Source organism: Globicephala melas, chromosome 3 (genome assembly GCF_963455315.2).
Source record: "Globicephala melas chromosome 3, mGloMel1.2, whole genome shotgun sequence".
NCBI lineage: Eukaryota > Metazoa > Chordata > Mammalia > Artiodactyla > Delphinidae > Globicephala > Globicephala melas.
The window spans coordinates 30940653-30964390 of record NC_083316.1 but is presented as its reverse complement, the minus strand read 5'-3'; the positions used below and the strand labels follow the sequence as shown (position 1 = coordinate 30964390).

General features: G+C 40.0%; 1 protein-coding gene across 1 annotated transcript in view; it reads right to left on the bottom strand.

Annotated features, from left to right (window-relative positions):
* The window catches only part of EGFLAM (EGF like, fibronectin type III and laminin G domains), a 541883-nt gene that overhangs the window by 437274 nt on the left and 80871 nt on the right, over window positions 1-23738 (bottom strand). The window lies entirely within an intron of this gene.

Below are 23738 nucleotides of genomic sequence, written 5' to 3'. Positions count from 1 at the left end.
TATTATTATTATTGAAAGTTGGCTCAGATCCTGAAAGAACTTATTATTTCCCTACTCTTGACAAAGACTTTTTTATTACTCACTGACATCAGGGCAATTTCTGTTGCTTGTTAAAGCAATACAGTCAATATAATTGCTTGGACTTGAATCTTAAGATTAGACAAGTGCTTCTTAAACTTCTTTATGGAAACTCAGAAAAAAAAAGGAATACATTTCATATTAAGATCTAGTACAAACATAAATATCTATATAATTGAAATGAAACTTTGAAGAAACAATAATTACCACTACAGCATGTGAAGCAGGCTTCCATTTTCTTTTCCATTCCATTCTATTCTATTTCTATTTATTCTATGGTATTCTATTCTGAGTTGGGACAACCGCTTTGGGAAACTCTTTGGTAGGGTCCACTAAAGTGGAATATACCATATCCAATGACCCAACAATTTCACTCTTAGGTACATACTCGGGAGAAATGAATACACGTGTCCACCATTGGACTTGTTTAGAATGTTCACAGAAGTGATCATGAAGTGAATATGAACAGAAGAAATGTTCATAAGGCCAAATGTCAGCAACTACACAAAGGCTCAAGAACAGTAGAATGGATAAATAAAGGATAGTATATTCATACAATAAAGCACTACAATTGTTTGCAATAATATAAACGAATTTCCCACACATAATGGTAGATACAAAAGAGTTCATACTTTATGATTCTAGTTATAGAAAGTTCAAAACCAGCCAAAACGAAAATCTGCGCTGTTCTAAGTCAGGACAGTGGGTTAGCTTTGGAGGGGTAGTGCTTTGAAGGAGTCACTGTTGGGGGCAGTGTTTCTAGGGAGCTGGTGCCTCTTGATCTCAGTGCTGGTTACATGTGTGTTCAATTTGTGGAGACGTATCAAACTGTATGTGCACTTTTCTGTATGTAAATCACACTTCAGTAAAACATTAAGAAAAAATACGGGTCACAAACCATTAAATTAGATTATCCCACTCACTAGTCACTCGCAACCTGAAATTTAAAATACCTTACATTAGATACCAAGAATACAAAGGGAAGACATACAGTGATATATCAAAATATTTAAATGTTATTCATAATAAAATAGAAAGCTCAAAAGTCTTGTTTATGAACCACTAGATACAACCAAAATAAAAAGAATCCAGAAAAAATGAAACAGCTAAAAATAAGAAAATACTGCCCCTTCTTACTTGATTTTTAATAATTTTACAGCTGCTTTCAATTCAAATTTTTATTGACTCTTACATATTAATCTACACTTGCTGCCAATCGTTTTGTTAAGAAACACAGTTTTGAATATGCTTACCTGGCTTTTTCCATACTGTCCAAGCCACTAGTCTCTTCTTAATGAAATACTCAAGAGGAGTCCACTGGTAAAGGAAATCTCCCCTAATGCTCTGCTTTAGGGCTGTGCCTTTTACACTGGAATCTGTTTTTCCCCTTAGAGCTTCCATCTCTGGCAACATGTCCTCAGAATCTCCAACCTGCTCTAAACCCATCGTTAGGCGAGTAGCGATGTCACCCAACCATGGCTGATTACCATCAACGTTTACACATTTATTAATGAGTGAGGTGCTTGGTATTTTAAAGAGACCCAGATGTATTTCTATTCACAACCACGCTCTTTCTCAAGCAAAATATAGATTACAAGCTACACTGTATATGATTTTTGTTTTTCAAACAGAAGATTATTACACACATGGATAGGGCAGATGTCTTCCAGGACATTTCTCGGCTGACACCTTTATTCCGTGATTCTATGAGAGTTTTCTTCAAATTCTACAAAGTGGTCAGATCTCCCGCTATCTTGGGAAAGGGGTTTCTGTTCTAGCTGGTGTGTAAGTGTCAAACTAGCAGGGGCCGCGGGTGCCACTGCTTGGCTTGAGAGCCCCCAACGCCTCACTGTGGAACCGATAAATGCCTTTGGGGCGTTACAGTCTCTGCTGAAACCTAGATTGCATCAGTTTCCAAGAATGTATGACTTGGTCTGGCTGTCCGAAATATCTGCTCAAGTCCCCCTTACTCTTCACATCTGTCCAAACACTAGGGTAAGAGGTACGTTGTACGTGATGCAAAGCCGAGTCAGTGCAACACTCTTCAAACTCAGAGTCAACAGTGAGAACGACATGAAACAAACGCAACCTGCTCTCCACAAAAGCCGCATTTAAATTTTCTGTCTGCTGAGAGTACATTTGAAAAATGAAATCTTTCCATATGGCTTTATTTTCCTCTGTATAAAAGGGTTAGACTGAATTCTGCTTTATTTAAAAAAAAAATAGAGCTCTAGGTACATAGTGCTGACATATACACTAAAGTCATCTGGAAAAAATACAAGCTACTATAATGAATGCCAAATGCCAAAAGTAACCGTTTCATTCTATTGAGACAAATGATTGAAGGGGAAACATGTTTAGTTAACAGAATGAATAGAGAAAATCGATCTCCTATCGTCAAATATGCTGTTACCAGACACGAGGGTTGGGAAACTCTGAAACGTTGTATTTTGCACACAGAATAAACTTAAAGCCTTCAAATGAACATATTTCAAAAGCCTCTTATATCCAAGGATGAAATGATTCACACCAGACTAAGTGTTTACATTGGCTATTCCTCTTTAGTTCTTGAGAGAAAGGAAAGCCATCCTGTACACAAAGTTTTGAATCTCAAATGGACAGAAACAGCATATTTTGTGAAAAGAACATTTAGCACCTAATGTTCAAAACACCAAGCCTGGGTTCCCCCTTTTACGAGTGCACAGTTGTATCAGAGCCCAGACATTTAATATTATATAGTGAACTTGTAATAGAACCACATTTCCTTTTGGAATACAATACAGCTGCAAACAAAAAATATCATATTTCCTCCAGTTATTTGCCAAATGGCCATATCCTCACACCAATTGTAGAGTCTAGTGGAATCCGGACACCACCAGGAAAAGGGGCAGGGATAAAAGGTCAGGGTAATCAGACCCTTGTCTTCCATTTGCCATAGAATAAATCCAAGAAGAAAGAAAAGGAGAAGCATTTTTAAGACAAAAGATCATATTTTAAAACATAACGGTTAGTTTCTTTTTTTAATATGCCCTATTTTTTCCTTTTTGGTTAAGAAACAGGACCTTATTTTTGCTGTAACACAAGAAAGCATTTCACAAAGGCCCTGAATTGCACATAAAATTTTAAAAAAGCACTTCATGGGCTCCTTAGCATAACCTCCACAGTCTCGGCTCTTTCAAATAACAGGCTAATTCCATTTCCTTCCATTCTGCTACCAAATTCTGCCTCTCTCCATTGCTACCATTTCACCTACTTTGTTTTGTCTTTTCCTTCAGTAAACTCAGCACCCTGGTAATTCAATCTCCTGTTCAATGTCATGGTTGAATCAAATTGCTGTCACTCAAAATATAACCCGAGGCTTGAACTATGGCATGGTTGAGTGATCAAATCAAATATTCCCAAATCTGGAATTTCGGGGTTTTCAGCTACTGAGCTCCTAAGTGTCTTTAGACAAGATTTCCCTCTGCCTCAGGAGAACAGGTCGAATCCTGTTTGTACAGCCTGGGACTCCATAGGGTAGGACACTGCAAGTGAGGAGAGCTCCACCTGTGACTGGCCTCTCTGTGCGTTAGTGGAGAATTGGTTGTAATAGGATTTAAGCAACAAATTGGTGACAGCAGCGTTGACCTCCCAAGATGGACATGGGAATTAACAAATAAAGGAAAAGATTAACAAAATGTTACTTTCACACCAGGAGAGAAATCGGAAAAGACCAGCAGGGAGCCCTGTTTAAAGATGCCTTTCCTCGTGCAGTATAAATAGTCAGGTTTCCCAGAAAAAGACATTTCCATTCCCACCACTAGCTCTACTTAAACAAGTTTGAAGGCCAATAAAAACACAGTGCTGGTTTACAAGGGTTAGGAGAAATGAAGGGAGATAGTGAATCTTCCTTGAGTTCAGAAGTTTAAAGAGGAAATGCTAAGTGTGGGAAGTGACAAATCGTATTGATACTGACATTTTTTTTTTAATAATTCAAGACATGAACCAGGACCAAGCACCTTATACAAATGTTATGAGACAAAGAGTAGAAACTAGTCTAAGGACCATGATAGAAGAACACCTGAAGAAACAGGGCTAGATCATAGATTAGAAGTTACAGACACACGAATGACGGCAGCCAACCGACGTGATGCACATTTGCCGTGCATGGTGAGAGATGTGTGGAAAGGAACCCAGGAGTTGAAACTGGTGTTGGAAAACCATCTGATAGGATCCAGAGCTAAGACGCCCTGCTCAGAGATCAGAGACCTTTGCCCAGCAAACTCATTCCAAAGGAGAAAGGGGGCAAGCAGATAGCTCTTAGCTGATTCCTATCACAAAGTGGGCACTCCATAAATCTTTGTAGAATTGAATTGTTCAAATAAAACCATACTCAGCTAGAAGAACTGGGATTTTTCAAATTGGAACAGCTGCCTTTATGAGTTGCACTGTTCATACAGAGAGTGGTGTGGGAAGGAAGGGACAGCAGAACCCATTCTCTTTTGCAACTGAGAGTAAAATTAGAGGGAAAGCAAATGGGCAGAGCAGACAACCAAAATCAAATGGATGTGGACCACTTAAGTAATTGGGTCAAGGGATAGTAAATGCAGTTCAATTTAGGTAATGTTCAGTAAATTGCTTTAAGAAATAACCTAGGGAATACAGGTTAAATGGAACAACCATGTCAGAGATTGATCTACAAATCACAATAAAGAAAATCGTTGAAACTCACCACCAGAGCATTACCAACATCAGTAAAAAAGGCCATAGGAACCCTACCAGCGAAAATGCAAACAGACCCGCTCAGACCACAGGGCAGCTGTCCTCCATTCATGCACTTCTCTCTGCTCTCCCTGTGCTAATGAGAAGTTAACCATTTCCCAAGCAGCTCTTCAAACTTAATATATTTCAATATTGCTATGGCCTCCCCCTAACTTCTCTCCAAATTTCCTTTTTTTTTTTCGGCTTGGCAACTTTGGCAGTTACATTCACAGACCAAACGGACATGTTACAAACGTTACTACCCACTTGTCAAATTCTTTGGTGGACCATGAGGCATGGCACTGGGAATCCATGTACCTCAGCTAGAGGGCTTTCCCCTAAAGAAGGTGGGGTACGTATGGCACAAAGACAATGCCCTCCCTTCAGGTAAAACTAAGTAACACTCAAAGTAAACCAAGCCCACACTTTCCCCAGGAACAGAGAGAGCTGGAAATGACTTGATTGGCATTAGTCTATTTGAATTTTTTTAACATCTTTATTGGAGTATAATTGCTTGACAATGGTGTGTTAGTTTCTGCTTTATAACAGAGAAAGTCTATTTGAATTTAAATTTAATTTCTTTAGTCATGGACAAGAATGGGGATACCAGTTCATTTCAATGGACATTTGCTGAGCTGTGTTGGGGATACCAGTTCATTTCAATGGACATTTGCTGAGCTGTGTGCCAGATACTGTGCCGGATGCTTGCGATCCTATGATGACTGAGCTGTACCCCTCTGCCCCCTGGAGACCCACAGTCAGATAAATTACAGCACAACACACGGGGCAAGAACAACTTCTGCTGTGTGTAAGGCAATCACGCACATTCTCTGTAGACTTGGCCCAGACATACATTTGGAACAAGCTTTCAAAACCACAGAAAATTTCTTTTTAATTTTTAATGTTTTATTGGTATCTTTAAGGTCCAGCTGAAGGGAAAACAGGGTAATGAACTTCGATCATTGGCTAAACAAAAATGGTGTGTTCTTGCCAGTAAGACAGCAGCTTGAGCAACAACATTCCAGCCAACTTCCTTTCTCAGCTCCAATCTGTCCCATTTTGCCCCAGCCCTGGAGGAGTCTGCTCTTCCAGACAGCTGAAACTCACCTAGATTTCTGAAAGGCGCAGGGCTAACCCAACCGGACTAATTAGTGTCTGGATCTCACCAGCTCAAGTAAAAACATTTTGGTGGAAGGCAGCATGGACATGGCAGTCTAAGGAGGGGTTTGAATCCTGCCTCTACATTTTATCAGCTGTTACTTAGCCTCTCCCAACCTCAACCTACTCATCTTTATAATGGGAATAATAATGTCTCATTGTTGGCTTGCTCCTTATGCAAAATGAGGTAATATATGTAACAGTGCTTGGCACATAATTCATTAAGACCCATTCCATGCCACTACTCCTGCCAAATGCTGGGAGAAAAAACTTCCCTACCTTCCATTCTTCCATTCAGAAAGTCTCTAAAGTGTAGTAGACGATGGAAACGACCTCAGCTGGGCACAGAATTCTAAGGGATACCTAAGCTTCCATCTGTGAGTAAAAACATGGAGTGCCTGCCATGCGGAAGCCATCTCTCCTTCTAGCAAGTACTTTCTGAGTCATCCTTCTGCAAGAAGCCTCAGAAAGGAGAAGCTCTTGGTATATTTCACACCTGGTTTTGTCAAAGATGAACCATGTCCTAGCCACAGTGAAAGAACTGGATACAGCAGAATTTTGCCAGAGGGTAGGAATGAAGAGTGAAAGGGGGGAAAACACTACTATGATCATTCTCATTATAGGTCAGGAATTTCATAGAAGAGAGAGGTTGAATAACTGGCCAAAGACACACAGCATTTCAGAAGCAAAGCTGACAAGTGGCGTGCCTCGATTTCCAGGGCTGCGCTCTATTTTGGCATGAATTAAGTCTGCCTTTTTTCGCTATCATAGCCTAAACACCTAGCCCCTAGCAACACTCAGAGCCTGCAATTCCCGGCAATATCTAGCAACACTTCACCGTGGCACTCAATAAGTGCTTGCAAATAAATGATCTTTAAAAAGGTAAAATTCAAAGCATGCAGCAGCTCAGAACCTGCACTTAAACCAAAACCTAATAAAAGAGATATAGAGAAAAGGAGATTATCCTGCTCCAAAACAGAAAAAATCAGATGTTTTGTTCCAAACTAACAAAAACTTTTAAGTTCCCCTGCCCTACCCAACCATTATCTTGTAATATTTTTCCCCGTTTTTTTTTTTTTTTTGCGGTACGTGGGCCTCTCACTGCCGCCGCGGAGCACAGGCTCTGGACGCGCAGGCTCAGCGGCCATGGCTCACGGGCCCAGCCGCTCCGCAGCATGTGGGATCCTCCCGGACCGGGGCACGAACCTGCGTCCCCTACTTCGGCAGGCGGACTCTCAACCACTGCGCCACCAGGGAAGCCCTCCCCTTTTTCTTTTCAGGACAATTTGCTATCCATTCTCAAAAGCAACTCTCCAAATAAAATAGATTTCATCATGATTCAAACTCACAACATATTTTAGTAAAGAAACACCAGATAAACACTAGGAGAGCTTAGACTTTGGTGTCAAACAACCAAACAGATGTGATTCCTACCACTTCCTATCTCTCCAAAAGACGTGATAAATGGGGAATTATAGGAATATTCTAATTCTTGTTGAAAAGCTTGATCGATTTATTTGTGCTTCCAGCCAAACAATAACCAGGTCCATGTTTCAAACCACTGCAGATGACCCAGAATCTGGGGCTCATCATGATTCTACACTTTGCTACAAGACCAGTGTCAAGAAAATTTCTTCCAAGCTCAGTAATCCTCCTTCCTTTCTGGATAAATTCTACACAGCTTTCCCTTTGCTCCTGCCCTGGGTTAAGATTCCTTGCAGCAGCCTTGTAAATGACTTCCATCTTTGGAAGATTCGTTAAAGCTACACTGTATCTCTGATTCCCACCCTTATAACAGTATCTACTTTCTACCCAAATAGGACCCTGCACAGAAGTCTCAGCCCAGCACGGATCACCTCAGGAAACCATCACTGATCCTTCTGCCCCTAGACTAGGATAGGTCCTTCTGCTCTGTGTTCTCGCCAATATTTGTATCTCCCCAATCGCAACATCTTCACATGTTATTAATTTCTATTTAATTGCCTATCTTTCCATCTGGACTGTATGACCATGAGGAAAACATCATTTCCTCAGTACACGGCAGCTGTTAAGTAAATGAATGCCTCCCAAAGTTTATCAGCCCTTAACATCCAAATTTCATTCCTTCTCCTGAGAGAACCCATAGCACTCTCACTTCAGCTAATCGTTTCCTGATAGCCATTCTAATTTTTGCTTTTTGGGGTAACTGAACCCCAGGAGTTTTGCCAGGGAACAAGGCCACACAGCTAGAGATGTTTCCAGCTTCCCTTGCCGCTAGGCTCTGGCCACCTGAATGTGAGCTAAAGAGCATGTTCAACATGCAGGTCATGTTAAAATAGCTGCTTCTCTTCTTCTGCTGCTCCTTTCTCTTCCTAAAGGCTGGAAAACAAACATAGTGGTGGTGAGACAGCTTCAGCCTGGGAGATGAGGAGAACAACCTAAGGGATGACAGAACCACAAGACAGAAGAAACCTAGTCCTGGGTGACCTCAGAGAGTAGACCCACTATCCACCCTGGACCACTCACCTGTTTCTAGACTTACATCAGAGAGAAGCAATCTTGTCTATTGTTTATGCCTCTGAATTTTGGTCTCTCTCTCTCTCTCTCTCTTTTTAGCATCTTGAACTGAACCTTTAATAACTCACATTAGTTGTAAATTTCTATAACTTAATTTTGCAAGAGAAGGGGACATTTTTGAAGTTTCTTATTCCTATGTCCAAGCACTATTTTCACTAACACCATGGATACTGAAAACTCACAACTATCTGCTCTTCATGTAGCTACTATCTAAGAACAATAAGTAATTTAGTAGAATATAACTATGTTTACCATCTGCACTAGAGTAAATTCTTTGTTTACTTAACTGATGGCTGCTGTCTTAATTTGGAGTTGTAAAAAAATATCACGCTAAGTGATGTAAATTGGCAAAGTGACAAACTGTCCTTCTCGACAACAATTTGGAGCACGGAGAGTCCTTTCGTACAATCAGTGTATTTGACAAGGTCTAAAGCATTGTGCAATATTTGTTACCATCCATGGGACCTTAGGAGGCTACAACTAAAAGAAATACAACCAATTTTCACAGGGTGCTTGTGGAATCAATCCAGCCTTCAAGCCACACCTTGCATATTTGGATGTTTTAGAAAATCAATATTTTGCTGTTAAGAATAATAAGTCCCAAGGGACATTACAACTAGACTTGGTCCCGCTCTTTCTTTTTCAATAGCACTGAAGCCGCAAAGTCAGAGAGAGTGCTCATAAAGCTTATAATGTCTCAGCTTTTAAAGTTTTTAAAGACACGTTCAGCTTGTCGTGAGTTAGACTCGACCTTTGCCTCCACTCATTTCCTGCAAACAGATTCAGTGGTTCACAGAGTTCTCCAGGTGTCCAAGATGGACCAGGTGGAAATAAACCAATTTCCTTCAAACACAAAAGCTTCTAGCTATAACTCCCTCAGGAAACAGAGAGCCTCCTCTATAGGTAAGTTTTCTGGCTTTTAACCCATTTGTGCTTCCAGTTAGACCCAGACCGGATACCGTGTTCCCATTAGGACTCACGACATGAAGAACTGCATCACTTCCTTTGGGTCTTTATGCAAATGTCACCTGACTGGTGGGGCCCTGTCTGCCCTCTCCCTCTGAAACTCCAGGCCTCCTGATACTCCCTCTCCTTGGAATATTATCCAACGTACTCTACATTTTACCCATTTCTCTTGTTTATTATCTGTCTCCCTTACTAGAAATATAAACTCCATTGAGGGCAGGAAAGCACGTCTTTTTTATTTAGTGCTGTATTCCCAATGCCTAGAACGGTATCTGGCACACTGGGGAGGAGGGGCTGTCAGGAAATACATGTTGAATCAATGAATGAATGGTGGCCCATTCTGAACATTTTACTGAGCACCTCGGCAGTGCATATTCTAATCCTACTGCTTGCTCCACCCTCTGGTCACGCCAGTCACATTAGCTCAGAGACAGCAAGTCCCCCACTTGCTTTGCTTGTTCTGTCTTGCTTTATCCACAGCCACAGATCAAGGAACTGGTAAGTAAGATGACATTGCAGACAACACAGAGTCTCAACCCAAATATCCTTAAGCCAAAACAGACTTATTTCCTATCACAAATGAATAGATGTGGCTTCTGTTATGGGTTGTTTTATGTCCCTCCAGAAATACATGTTTAAGTCCTAACCTCGACTACCTCAGGATGTGACCTTATTTGGAAACAGGGTCGTTACAGAGGTAATCAAGTTAAAATGAGGTCATTAGGATGGGCCCTAATCCAATATGACTGACGTCCTTATAAAAAGGGGAGATATGGACATAGCCACAGAGGTGCACAGAGGCAAGAAGATGTGAAGACACACAGAGAGAAGATGGCCATGGGACTAGAGTAATGCATCTACAAGCCAAGGAATGCCAAAGATTGTCAACAAATACCAGAAGCTAGAAGAGGTAAGGAACGATTTCCACCTGCCCCCACCCCCAGAGCAATCCAGGAACACTTGGCCCTGCTGACCCCATGACCTCAGACTTGTGGCCTCCAGAACTGTGAGACAGTAGAATTCTATTGTTTTAAGCCACCTTGTTTTCGATACTTTATCACAGCAGCCCTTAGCAGCCTGTATACAGCTTTGTATGAACCTTAATGCAGGGCTCAGTTAGTTCCTATGATCGGGACCCTGTTTCTCTCCTCCAGTCTCAGCCACACGTCCTCAGACTCGGGTTGCTCCCAAGATGGCCACCAGCAATTTCCAGGGCTTCCTGCTTCTTCACATTTAATGGAGAAGAGAGGGTCAGCTCTTGCAACAGCTGACTAAAGTCTGGAATTTGAGTTGCATTTCTGACATAGACTGATTTGAGTCAGGTGCCCAAACAGCAAATCAATCACAGTGTCTAAGGGGAGGGACTGTGTCAATTGCTTTGAGCCAATCAAGGCCCCCCTCCTGAGATGGGGGTGCAGTCAGGTCCTGCTGAGTCACTGTTGATGCCCATACATCTCCCCCTCAACTCTCAATCTACTCACCCAAGGCTTCTCACTGCAAACACCCACTACTTTCTGCTTGAGAGCTTTTTTTCCACCCCGACCACAAGAAAATGTTTGGCCCATGCACAGAGCAAGCTAGAAACTCCAGAATTAGTGCTCCCAGAAGCAGCCTTCAACTAAGGATTAGCAGGGAATTGGCAGACAAATATCCCAGCATCCTCACTCTTCAGTTGGAAGGATTCTGAGGCGTGTTCTACAGAGTATTCCAGAGTTCCCAGGGGCATTGAGCACCAGGTGCCCACAGTGATTGGTTAATACACCCTTTACTGACTTTCCCCCTCCCTGCCATACTTCCCCACTTCCCCACCAGTGTCCCTCCCAAATAAACCACTTTTACTTAAATCCTTGTGTCAGGTTTGCTTCCAGGGGTATCTAAACCAGGATAAGTCCCAATAAGTTGCAAGGGAGGAAATTCAGAATTCCATTAGAAAAGAGAAAGGGTAAGACTGGAAAGCACTAGAAAGTCAACCAATGAATGCCCACTATAGTCATTCCTGTTTCCTCTCTTTCAATTAATTAATAAGCCAACTAGGTTTTCTCCTACAGTTCTGTTAAACAGATAAGAGCACAGCACTGCCTGGAAGATCAGGAAGCAGGCACAATGGGTTCCACTTTTGCTATTCCCTCCCCTACCTTCTGTGTTTCTTGTCGTAAGTAATTTCCCTTCATCATGTCTCAAGTTCCTACTTAATGAAGATTGAGAATGATGATCCTTGTCCCTATAAAGTATGACCCCAGAAAAGCAGAGCATGGCGTAAGGTAGATCCATCTTAGACCTCTTTCCAAGTGGGTCTCTTGCTAAAAGTGTCAGACAGGCATATTAAACATCATTCCTGGGGACTTCATTGGTGGTCCACTGGTTGAGACTTCGCCTTCCAATGCAGGGGGTGCAGGTTCGATCCCTGGTTGGGGAGTTAAGATCCCTCATGCCTCACGGACAAAAAACCAAAACATAAAACAGAAGCAATAATGGTAACAAATTCAATAAAGACTTTTAAAAAATGGTCCACTTCAAAAAAAAATCTTAAAAAAAAAGAAAACAAACAAAAACATCATTCACTATCACTTGGTTCCAGAGGACAACATTCTAGATAAGAGCAGATTAGAGCAAAGATCCAAGTCAGAAAAACGCATTACCTCCGGAGTATTTGCCACCATTGGGAAATCACAGACTCTTGTTTAATAAACTAACTTAAAAATACAACTATGTATTATTTATACGTTTTTAAGATTTTTTCCAGCTTTATTGAGATGTAATTGATATATACTATTATGTAAGTTTAAGGTGTATGACATGTTGATTTGATACATGTATCTATTACAAAAGGATTACCACCACAGCATTAGCTAACACCTCCACATCACTAATCATCAGAGAAATGCAAATCAAAACCACAATGAGATATCACCTCACACCTGTTAGAATGGCTATTATCAAAAAGACAAGAGATAACTAGTGTTGGCAAGGATGTGGAGAAAAGGGAACCCTTGTGCACGGTTGGTGGGAATGTAAATTAGTACAACCACCATGGAAAACAGTATGGAGGTTCCTCAAAGAATTAAAAATTGAGTTGCCATATGATCCAGCAATCCCACTTCTGGTTATATATCCAAAGAAATTGAAATCAAGATTTCACAGAGATATCTGCACTCCCATGTTCACTGCAGCGCTATTCTCAACAGCCACGATATGGAAACAACCTAAAGCTCCATCAGTGGACGAATGGATAAAGAAGATGAAGTATACATATACAATGTAATATTTTTCAGCCACGATAAAGAAGGAAATCCTGCCATCTGCGACAACTTAGATGAACCATGAGGGCGTTATACAAAGTGAAATAAGTCAGAGAAAGACAAATGCTGTATGATCTTACCTATACGTGGAATCTAAAAAAGCCAAACACAGAGAGACAGAGAGTAGATCAGTGATTATCAGAGTCGGCAGCGGGGTGGAGGGTAGGGAGATAGTGGCCAAAGTGTACAAACTTCCAGTTATACGATGAACAAGCTCTGGGTATATAATGTACAACACGGTGATTACAGCTGATGATAGTGTATTATATTCTTGACTGTTGCTCAAAGAGTAAACCTTAAACGCTCTTGCCCCAAAAAAAGAAATGGTCATTAAAAACACAGTCTTGAACTATTCTGGAGGAGCTCACAAATGGTTCCCCGAATGAGGTAATGAGCTCAGTCTAGCTAAGTCCCCAGAATGAGCAGCCTATCTATGGTAAGCTTTCTCCAACCTCTTCTGGATCATTTTTCTCTTGCCCCCGGATGGCAGACAACAATCGATGAGAAAAGCCACCCTGTGTCTCCAGCAAGTAAAGGCGGTGCTTCACAAGTGTTGCAGGATGCAGCCTTCCAATTCTCCCTTGTTTTCTGAGTATAAGCAGATGTTAGAGACTCATCTCGTTATCTTCAGATACTGTATAATATTATTATGGTGTCAGGCTATCAGAGGCAGCAAACGCTATACAACAACAGCTTTAATTGAGGCTTAGAGCTGAATTGTAAATATGTAACCTTACTTGGGGGTGTTTCCAAATGCTTTCTGGAAACAGTTTAAAAAGATGTTTTCAATTGTTAGAACAATGGCTTGCCCTGCCAAGATCAAGTAAAAGCTTCTTAAGATATGGGTACCATAAACATATTTCTGAATTCTTCAGTTTTTTTGTTGTTGTTTTTCCAGAAGCACAGCAAATCTGTGAGCCGGGAAGCCTCATGCATGCCACTTCCTGGACTGTTGCAGGGAAAACTAATGAAACACTGCAGAAGTTGCACTCAGATCTACCGTGATCTCACGGCCACAGAATTCCCCTCCTTCTTTGACGTCACTTTACTATGATAATAATTATCTGTCCATGAGTCTGGACTTGGCACTGGCCTATCCCTAGGGATGGGGATTTGGGGGCATGTAACAACAGCCCATCTTCAGCAAGGAAGCTCCTGACACAGAAGGCTGCCCATCGATCTTAGCTGACACACTTGTCACATACACACAAAGCGACTGGTCTTGAGCTCCCCGGGGTGAATTACAGCTCTCAAATGTATGGTGGAGGCGCATTATGATTCCGATGTATAGGATAAAAGACAGAAAAGGCTGGGTCATTTGAGATTGATCCCAGGCAGAAACTGTTAAACAACAGTCTGAGTCTCCTTTACTGGACAGAGTAAAAGAAAACAGAAACTGAACACTTTGAAAAGTACATTCAGAACAGAGTCCAGAGGCAAATTACCCAGGCTGTAGATTACGCAGGCCATTTTGTCCAAAGTCTGATCCCAAAGAATTGACTCCAGTGGGTTTTTGTTTTTTTTTTTATGACTGTTAGCATGTGCACAAGAAAGGGACAAGTTCAGCATTTTGTTGCTTGTTGGTGACAATGATCAAAAGTGTATGGACAGATGACCAACAGGCATATAAAAAGATTCTCAACATTGCTAATTATTAGAGAAATGCAAATCAAAACTAAAATGAGGTATCACCTCACACCGGTCAGAATGGTCATCATCAAAAAGTCAACAAATAATAAATGCTGGAGAGGGTGTGGAGAAAAGGGAACCCTCCTACACTATCGGTGGGAATGTAAATTGATGCAGCCACTATGGAGAACAGTATGGACGTTCCTAAAAAACTAAAAATAGAGTTACCATATGATCCAGCAATCCTATTCCTAGGCATATTTCCAGAAAAGATGAAAACTCTAATTCAAAAAGCTACATGCACCCCAGTGTTCATAGCAGTACTATTCACAATAGCCAAGACATGGAAGCAACCTAAATGTCCGTCAAAAAATATGAAATAATGCCATCTGCAGCATCATGGACTGACCTAGAGATTATCATACTAAGTGAAGTAAGTCAGACAGAGAAAGATAAATATCATATGATATCACTCATATGTGGAATATAAGACAATGATACTAATGAACTTATTTACAAAACAGCAATAGACTCACAACATAGAAAACAAACTTATGGTTACCAAAGAGGAAAGGGAAGTGGGAAGGGACAAATTAGGGGTATGGGATTAATAGATACACACTACCATATATCAAATAGATAAACAACAAGGACCTACTGTATAGCATGGAGAACTATATTCAATTATCTTGTAATAACCTGTAATGGAAAAGAATCTGAAAAAGAATATAAATGTGTGTGTGTGTGTGTGTCTGTTTATAAGCTGAATCACTTTGCTGTACACCTGAAACTAACACAACATTGTAAATCAGCTATACTTCAATTTAAAAAACCATAAAATTAACAACAAAAAAAGTGAATGCTAGTCCAAATCGAGATGTACTATAAGATTAAATCCACACTGGATTTAGCATAAAAATGTAAAATATTCTTAATAATTTTTATGCTGATTACATGTTGAAGTAATAATATTTTGGAGATATTGGGGTAAATAAGATATATTATTAAAACTAAAAAAACAGTTGTGTGGAAAATCCAGAGGAATGAGGGATTATAAAATCTCAGTAATATAGATTCTAGAGTCCAGAATTTAGGATCATTCTATCATTATTGTCTTGCCAAAGAAATTAACAATGAGCAATGACTGGATGTTGTGTTTAAGCAGTTTATCCCATTACAATTCCATAGCCTTCAGCAGGGGATGGGGAACAAGTGAGAGCTAAATATTAATTATTATAACTGCACAGCAGAAGCTATAAACAATAGTATTTGCCATGAAAACACTATTTACCTAAGTAAAACTGTACTTCTTTGAAAAATAAATCTATAATTCAAATACTGTAAGTTCATTTAGGTTTATTCCCCCACTCCATCCTCAAACTCAGCAATAGGTCTGGTTTAATGAAGTGTTTACTGTATTTAATAGATGAGATTTACCCAATGTGGTTTTCATTTATCTTCATTTCCCATGACCAAGACTGATGTATATAAACAGGATTTTAATGTCAAGGTACCCTTGGCAAGTAAAAGGGGATACACAGCACTTGCACAGTTTACATTTTCTCTGTTACATCCTCTTCTTCCCTGTTAATATTATTTAGATTTCTAAATTTATTTTTAAAAATTATACTTGAGGTACAAGACTGAAATTTGGACCAAAAGTCCAAAAGAAAGCCCAAATGGGTAAGATGCTATGGCAATGTATTTATAATAGTGATCATAAACATGGCCAGACTGAGATTCATAATCTTGGCTCTGCCACTTACTGTGATACTGTGCAAGTTTCTTAACTTCTCTGAGCCTTGGTATCAACGTCTACTAAATGGGTGTAATATTATCTACTTCATAAATATCTACATAATATCTCTACTTCATTTTATTTAACATATTTACTAGTGCCAGGCACTATTATGAGTGAAACAAATTTAAAAACTGGGATTTGAACCCCAGGCAGCCTGGTTCTGAAGCCAAGCGCCTAATTCACTATTCTGAACAGCTTCAATATACACTAGAATGGGGAAATATTTCTAAATAGTAATGATTATGGCTGCAATTAAGGTTGAATCTGTTAGCTATTGCAATATAACAAAACATCCCAATGCATAGTGTCTTAAAGTAATGATAATTTGGTATTTCTCCCTAGTCTATATGTCAGCTGGTAGTTCTGCTGACCCAGCTCGTGCTTGGCTGATCTTGGCTGATCTTGGCTAGGCTCACTTGTGAGTCTATGGACAGCTGGCAGGTTGGCTAGAGGGTGACTGGTCCTAGATAGCCTGAGATGACCTGAATCTTTTATAGGCATCTTTTACAGTCTTTTAGTGGGCTAGCATGGTCATGTTCTCATCGTTATGGCAAAGATGCAACAGCAGCAAAGACTGAGTCCGGAGTGCATACTTTATACCACATTTATTAAGACCCCATTGGCCAAAGCAAATCATGTGGCTGACCACAGAGTCAAGAGCTGGGGGAAAATGTCCCTCCCAAAGTAGGAGGAGTGGAAACTTGGGGCTTTCAGTGCAATTAATCCACTGCAGAAATACTCAGAATTATAGAGACAGCAGAATTAAACCTGAAAAATGAATTCTTTAAACAAATATGTTATCAGAAACCTACACGAACCCATGAGGAACAAACACGCCTAAAACTGTTTTATGAATGCTTAATAAAATACAATATGAAGTTAAACTATTAACATTTGATTAGGACTCTAACATAAGTGACACCACATGTATTTTTACATGTTATCCTCATAATACACCACAGAGAAGACAGGGCAGAAAAAGTTTCAGGAGCCAAGTTCCCTTTAGTTACTTTTACAGCACAGATTATGCTAGTGAAAACTGGTAGATTTTGTAATACCATACCTTATTAAGAGAGAGCAAACTGTTTATAATGAGAATCAGTCCTACTGATCACAATGATGGTTGTGATGGCTTCAAATTCAACTTGCAAAATATTTCATCAAATTAAGAATTTAGATCTGATATTTCTGGGTTAAAAACCAAGATAGTATTTTAGGATACTAGGTATCCTATACTAGGTAAATGATTTTTACCTAGGTACTAGGTAAAATGATTTTTCTGTTAACATGAGTATAGCTCTAAAATATAGAGTAGAAATTTTTTATGTAGATGTCATTTAAAGACAAGAATAACCATCATAATATTTCTCTTATACACCAAAAGCAGATATAATATGCATACTCTGAGCAAGAGGAAGATTCTTCAACAAGAAATATTTGAATATTTACCACTACAAGATGTTTAGGCTTGGATAAACTACTTATCCTCTCTGTACCTTAGTGTTCTCATCTGTAAAATGGGAGTAATGATAGTGCTTATTTCATAGGGCTGGTATGAGGATCAATGATTTAACATATGTTGTAAAGTATTTCCAATAACATCTGGAACATAGTAAGCACTCAATAATAGTTAACAGTTTTAATCATCATAATTATTAAAACAAGACACTTTATGGCAAGATTTTACTCCGCTGTCTGCTCTTAAATTATTCCCTCTGATTAAGTAAATTATATATAGAATTTAAACTAACCAAATTGTATTTGCATTTCACAGAATCTAAAGCCTCCAATTAAGGAGATGTACAGATGGGAGTCTTTCATTTGTCAGACATCTTCTGTGGAGGTACAATATCACAGCCCAGCTTTAGGGGACCCTAAATAAGCAAACTAAAGGAAAAGGGAAGCAGAGTTTCAGAGAACTGAGTATGAAATCAGGGAATTTCTAGATATTGTGTAAATTCCTAGGGGTATTATGGGCTAAGAAAGGATGGGAGTTGAAGGGTCATAGGAGAATTGCCAAAGGTGATGTAATGGGGAAGGGTATGGTTTAAGTGGAGACTGCAAACTCCAGGAATCCCACAATTCCTACCATGCCACCCTATGCCATTCTTCCTTTCCACACACTTCCTGCCAGAATTTTTCAACTCAGTCTATGGGAGGGTTTTCTCCTGATGAATAAACCTCCAGATAGTAATGGAAAATAATGTCTGCTTTATAATAAATGCTTGCTAGAGTGCTTTTGCAGGGTATACTGAAGGAGGCCTACATTTTCTAAGGATGTATATGATGCACAAAAAAGAAGTACTGTAGAAACTCTTCAGCATAAATGAGGCAAGACAAAGAACAAAGATATTTTGAGAATTCGTACGGCACCTGTTTGCTTTGAGCAGAGTAGTAAGCTTGTCAGCAAGTAGTTAAGAAAAAACACCACTGAAATGAAATGTAGCTCTAAGCATTTGTTATCACTTTAAAAACACTCAAGACGTTACCTAGAACCCAGCAAACTGTATGTGTTGGAATGTTTTCGTTCTCACTTATAAGGACCGCAGAATATCTGCAGGAGGCACCCGACCTTCCGCTAACAGTTACTTCGCAGAGAAAGCCCCTCACCAGTACTTGTTGTTTAAGGGGCGAGTCCAATTTGGTGAAAGTCTGAACGAGAAATGTTTTGATAAAATTATTTTATAGGAATATATGCTAAGATACAGCAAAATATGCTTTTTCCAGCAATGAATCTGATATCTACTTTAAATATAATTTATAAGTAGTCTATTACATATGCAAAGGCATTAAACTCAGGTCACTGGAAGAGTCCTTCAAACATTTGTTCTTTCAAGTAATCTCAACATCCCTCTTTTCTTTTTCTTCTTTATACACATCTTTATTTCCTTAGAATCAATTCCTACAAGTGGAATTGTAGGTCAAAGGGTACAAACATTTTAAAGATTCTCCTAGTATAATGTGGCCCTCCAAGAAACAATCCCAATTAACGCTCTGCTAGCAGTGTATGTGGGTATACATTTTCCCGTGGCTTTATCAACTTAAGAGTATTTTCTTTTATCTTTTCCATAGCTAGTGGGAAGCAGCTGCATAGCACAGGGAGATCAGCTAGGTGCTTTGAGACCACCTAGAGGGGTGGGATAGGGAGGGTGGGAGGGAGACGCAAGAGGGAGGGGATATGGAGATATACATATGCATATAGCTGATTCACTTTGTCATACAGCAGAAACTAACACACAATTGTCAAGCAATTATACTCCAATAAAGATGTTAAAAAAAAATGAGAAGCCTGCGCACTGCAACGAAGACCCAATGCAGCCTAAAAATAAATTTAAAAAAATTATTTTAATGGTCCACATCAAAATATTAAAAAATGCAAATTGAAACAAACTTCACCGAACAAACAGATCAAAGTCAGTGGGATCAATTTTTATATACTCATTTGCATAAAGTCCTAAGTGGTGGTGTTATTTGCTGGGTAGATTTTTTTTTCAGTATGCTTTGGTGAGAAAGCAAAAGCAAACATAAGCCCAGCCCATGTCTGTTTTATTCTGAATTCCCTTCTAGTGGGCTCCAAATTGAAGAGATTTTACCTTCATAAACGTTCTCTGACAGTGACCCTCAGGTGTAGTTCTGGAATAAAGAAGACAGGACACAGAAAGCAGTGAGAAGAAGGGAGGGGAAAGGAGAAGGATGATGGGAAAGATGCAGCCAGCCAATACTGCTTGCTTTTGGAAGCTCCAACTTAGAGTTGAGTCACCCATCCCAGGGAAGGAATACTTCAAGGCTCCAAACACAAAGGAACAATTTCAGTCATTCATGTATATTCAAAACACGTTTATGGAGAACCTAATGTTCACCAAGTACTGCACTATGCCCTGGAAAAAATACCAAGAGCAGTATTATCATGGCCCCTATTCTCCAGGGGTCACAGGAGAGCAAGGAATATGAACATAGAAACTAGTTACGATGATCTGCAATAGGTAAGGTAATGCTAGTTGCGATAACAAACCAACCCCCCAAATCTCTGTGACAGATATTTCTTTCCTGCTCATGTAACAATATGATACAGGTTTTCTGATTAGTTGGCAGCTCTCTACCAATATGTGATTCAAAGACCAAGGTTTATTCCATCTTGTGGCTTCAGCATCATCAACATTTGGTCTCCAAAGTTTCATTAAGAACACAAATTGCCAATACCAAGAATAAAAGAAGTGTTATCACCACAAATCCAATACATCAAATGGGTAAGAAATGAACATTATAAAAAACTTTATGCCAACAAATTCCACAACTTAGATAAAATGAACAAATTCTTGAAAAATACATCTTACCAATACTGAGGCAAAATGACGTAAAAGTTTTTAATAGCTCCATTGCTATTAAGTAAATTGAATTCATTATTTAAAACGTTGCTGCAAACAAAACCCCAGGCCCTGACGGTTTCACTGGTGAATTCTATCAAATATTTATGGAAGTAATAATTACAGCATTACACAAACTCTTTTAGAAAATAGAAGAGGAGGGAATACTTTCCAAAAAATTTTATGAGGCCAGCATAACCCAAATACTTAAACTAAATAAAGACATTATAACAAAAGAAAATTACAGAATTTCACTGGGCATCATCTCCCTTTCAGCCAGCTGGAAGGGGAAACTAGCATAGATGATTTCACGTGATAAGTTTTCTTATAAGCCAGGCGTGTATATGGAATACACTACATCCATCCATATTCCTTGAGAAGCTAACAATACAACGTGTAAGGAAAACACACACAGACCACCGGTCTAGCACAAGGACAAGACTGTGGCTGATGAAATGAAGGAATGAATGAACGAACCAGCAGTTAGCTAATGATATAAATAAGCCCCCTTAAAATTGCCTCTACCTAGTTCTAGATGAAGTAGTAACTGTACCAACAACAATAATGGTTTACAAGTCACTAATGGGCCCTGGTTCAGGGTTAACTTGTGGCTAGAACACCGGGTGTGTATTTGCTTTCTGCAGGACTTGGTGGCAAGCCTGGCCTAGCGTTAAATGTCTCAGTTCCAGTTGTACGTGAAGCTAGTGGGATTCTTCTGTAGTCACTTCTGTAGCCTCTCACCACCCCGATTCGCTTCCTTTTTTGTTTCTTTGAGAGGGTGGGGTCCATGGGAATAGAGACAGTGGGGGAAGTCCAGAAATCTATGCTACTGACTTTTATGACAAACACTGTGTGGTCTCCCTGTATATATGAAAAGTTGGAAAATTTGTTTTAAAAGATAGGAAACTTGTCTCATTTCAGTGGATGCCACATGCCTCCCCTGCTTAACCCTCTTCCATTTTCCGTAGGTCTGTTTTTCCTTATTTCCATTCCCCATCCTACTATTTTTCTTTCCTCATTTCTTGACCTACCACAAAATATCCTGTTTCCCTCTAAAGAGCTAAAGGGAAGTAGACTTTCTGGAGGTTTCTGAGCACGGCTCAAATTCAGATTGTCATTCTCTGAAAATCGTGATAACGGTTTCCTCCAAACAGCAGCAGGTATTTGGACAGCAGGTATATCACCATGGTGAAGAAACGTGAAAACCCTGGCTGCGGAACCAAAGTGGAGTGCAGTGACATTGCTGTGTCTTCACGCCTCCTTTATAATTTTCTCAGTCCCCTGGCCGCGCCTGCAAGCATGAGTGAGGATTTCCACCAGGGTTCCCCACCTACCACCACTACCTCCTCCACCCTCCACATCTCTATGGGTCACAGCTTCGCTGAGACCACGCCCACCATCCAGCAGAATCATGGAGCATCTTTATGAAGCACCTGGAAGAGCCGAGCATGGCAGCAGAAAAATGCCCTTCTAGCCACTCCTGACATTTCATCTTGGCGGTGAGTTTACCTTCATAAGATACCCTACGTTCAAAACCAACAGTTTACCATTAAACTTGTATTTTATTGTTTCTAATGTATATTAGGCTCCTCTGCCTGCTAAATTTTTTTCTAATTTCTTATTGGAGTAGAGTTGATTTATAATGTTGTGTTAGTTTCAGGTGTACAGCAAAGTGAATCAGTTATACATATATATAAATCTACTCTTTTTTAGATTCTTTTCCCATATAGGCCATTACAGAGTACTGAGTAGAGTTCCTGGTGCTATACAGTAGGTCCTTATTATTTAACTATTTTATATATAGTGCCCAGCTAAATTTTAAGTTCCTTGGGGGCAAGTCATGTCTAACACTGCTTTGGCCCTTCCACAGGCCCTCACACGGCCTTGCGCGTGGTAGATTCTCAATAAATATATGGTGATTTGATTTAGGTCAAAGGTGCAATCACTAGTTAAAAGACCAATATCCCTGAAAAAGGCAATACTATAAGCCTGCTGTATCGTTAAACACCTGCATTTGCATGGTGTTTCTTGTAATGGTGTTTGGATTGGGACTGACAGACAGGAAAACTCAGTACTGAAAAGAAGGGGTACAGGAAAAGGGAGCCCCTCCCCGAGTGGGGGAAATGGAAAGTTGAGGGAAGTTGAGACTATTTTTTACGCTGATAAGACTATCAGAGTTCCAAGAAAAAATTACTCCATAGTAGTCAGAGTGGTCAGAAATGATTCTGTGGGAGAAGTAGGACTTGTTGAAGGAATATGATTTTCTTAGATAAAAAGTCAGAGAGCTTTTCTGGCTGGGGGAACAGACTAAGCAAAGGCAAGGAAGCTTGATACAGTTTGATAAGTCAGGGCCTTGAAGAGATGGTGCTGGCTTAGGCCAAGAATGTTGGGGGCTTGTGGGAGGATGGTCAGGATAGTTACTGTGAGGTCCATTTACGGGGAACTTTGAAAGCCAAACATGGGAGTAGGAAGCCATGACAGGTTCTTAAGCTGGGGAAGGCCCTGGTGAAAGTATCATTCGGGGAAGATCCCCTCCATGGGTAACTTCTACTTAAACTCTTACTTCTACTTGCTATTTCAATATACAGTTGCCTTGTGAGACCAAGTGTAGTTTAATCAATCAGAGTCCTAATCTTTGTAAGCTCAACCTCAAGCAAAGACAACCTTGATTCTTTCCCTCTTGGCCTCAGATTAACCTGTTCCTCACAACCCAGTCCTACTTTTAGAGTGCTCTATAACATAGCCTATTAATTGATTATTTGTACAGTGCTTTTTTTTCTCATTCTACAGTACCTGAGCAAGCTGGGGAAGACCAGGTTAGAAATTTCTCAGATAGCATCAGTGTTGCAAAAATATATTTATTCATTTAGCTAATGCCACACCAGTGCTGCCCACCCCAAAAATACGCCAGCACTGGGATATATGTATGAAAAGGACACCCACATAAAAGAAAGGCAATCATAAAAAAATAGCATCTGAGACTTCAGAAGCTAGATTATAAGAAGTTCTACAGCTTCTGCCCAAGTCTTTGGGAACATCTACGCTTGGAACCCAAACACCATACTGTAAGGAAGCCCAAGCAAATGGGCCCATATGGAGAAGTACCAAGACACCAGTTGACAGCCCTAGCTGAGCACCAACTTGCTC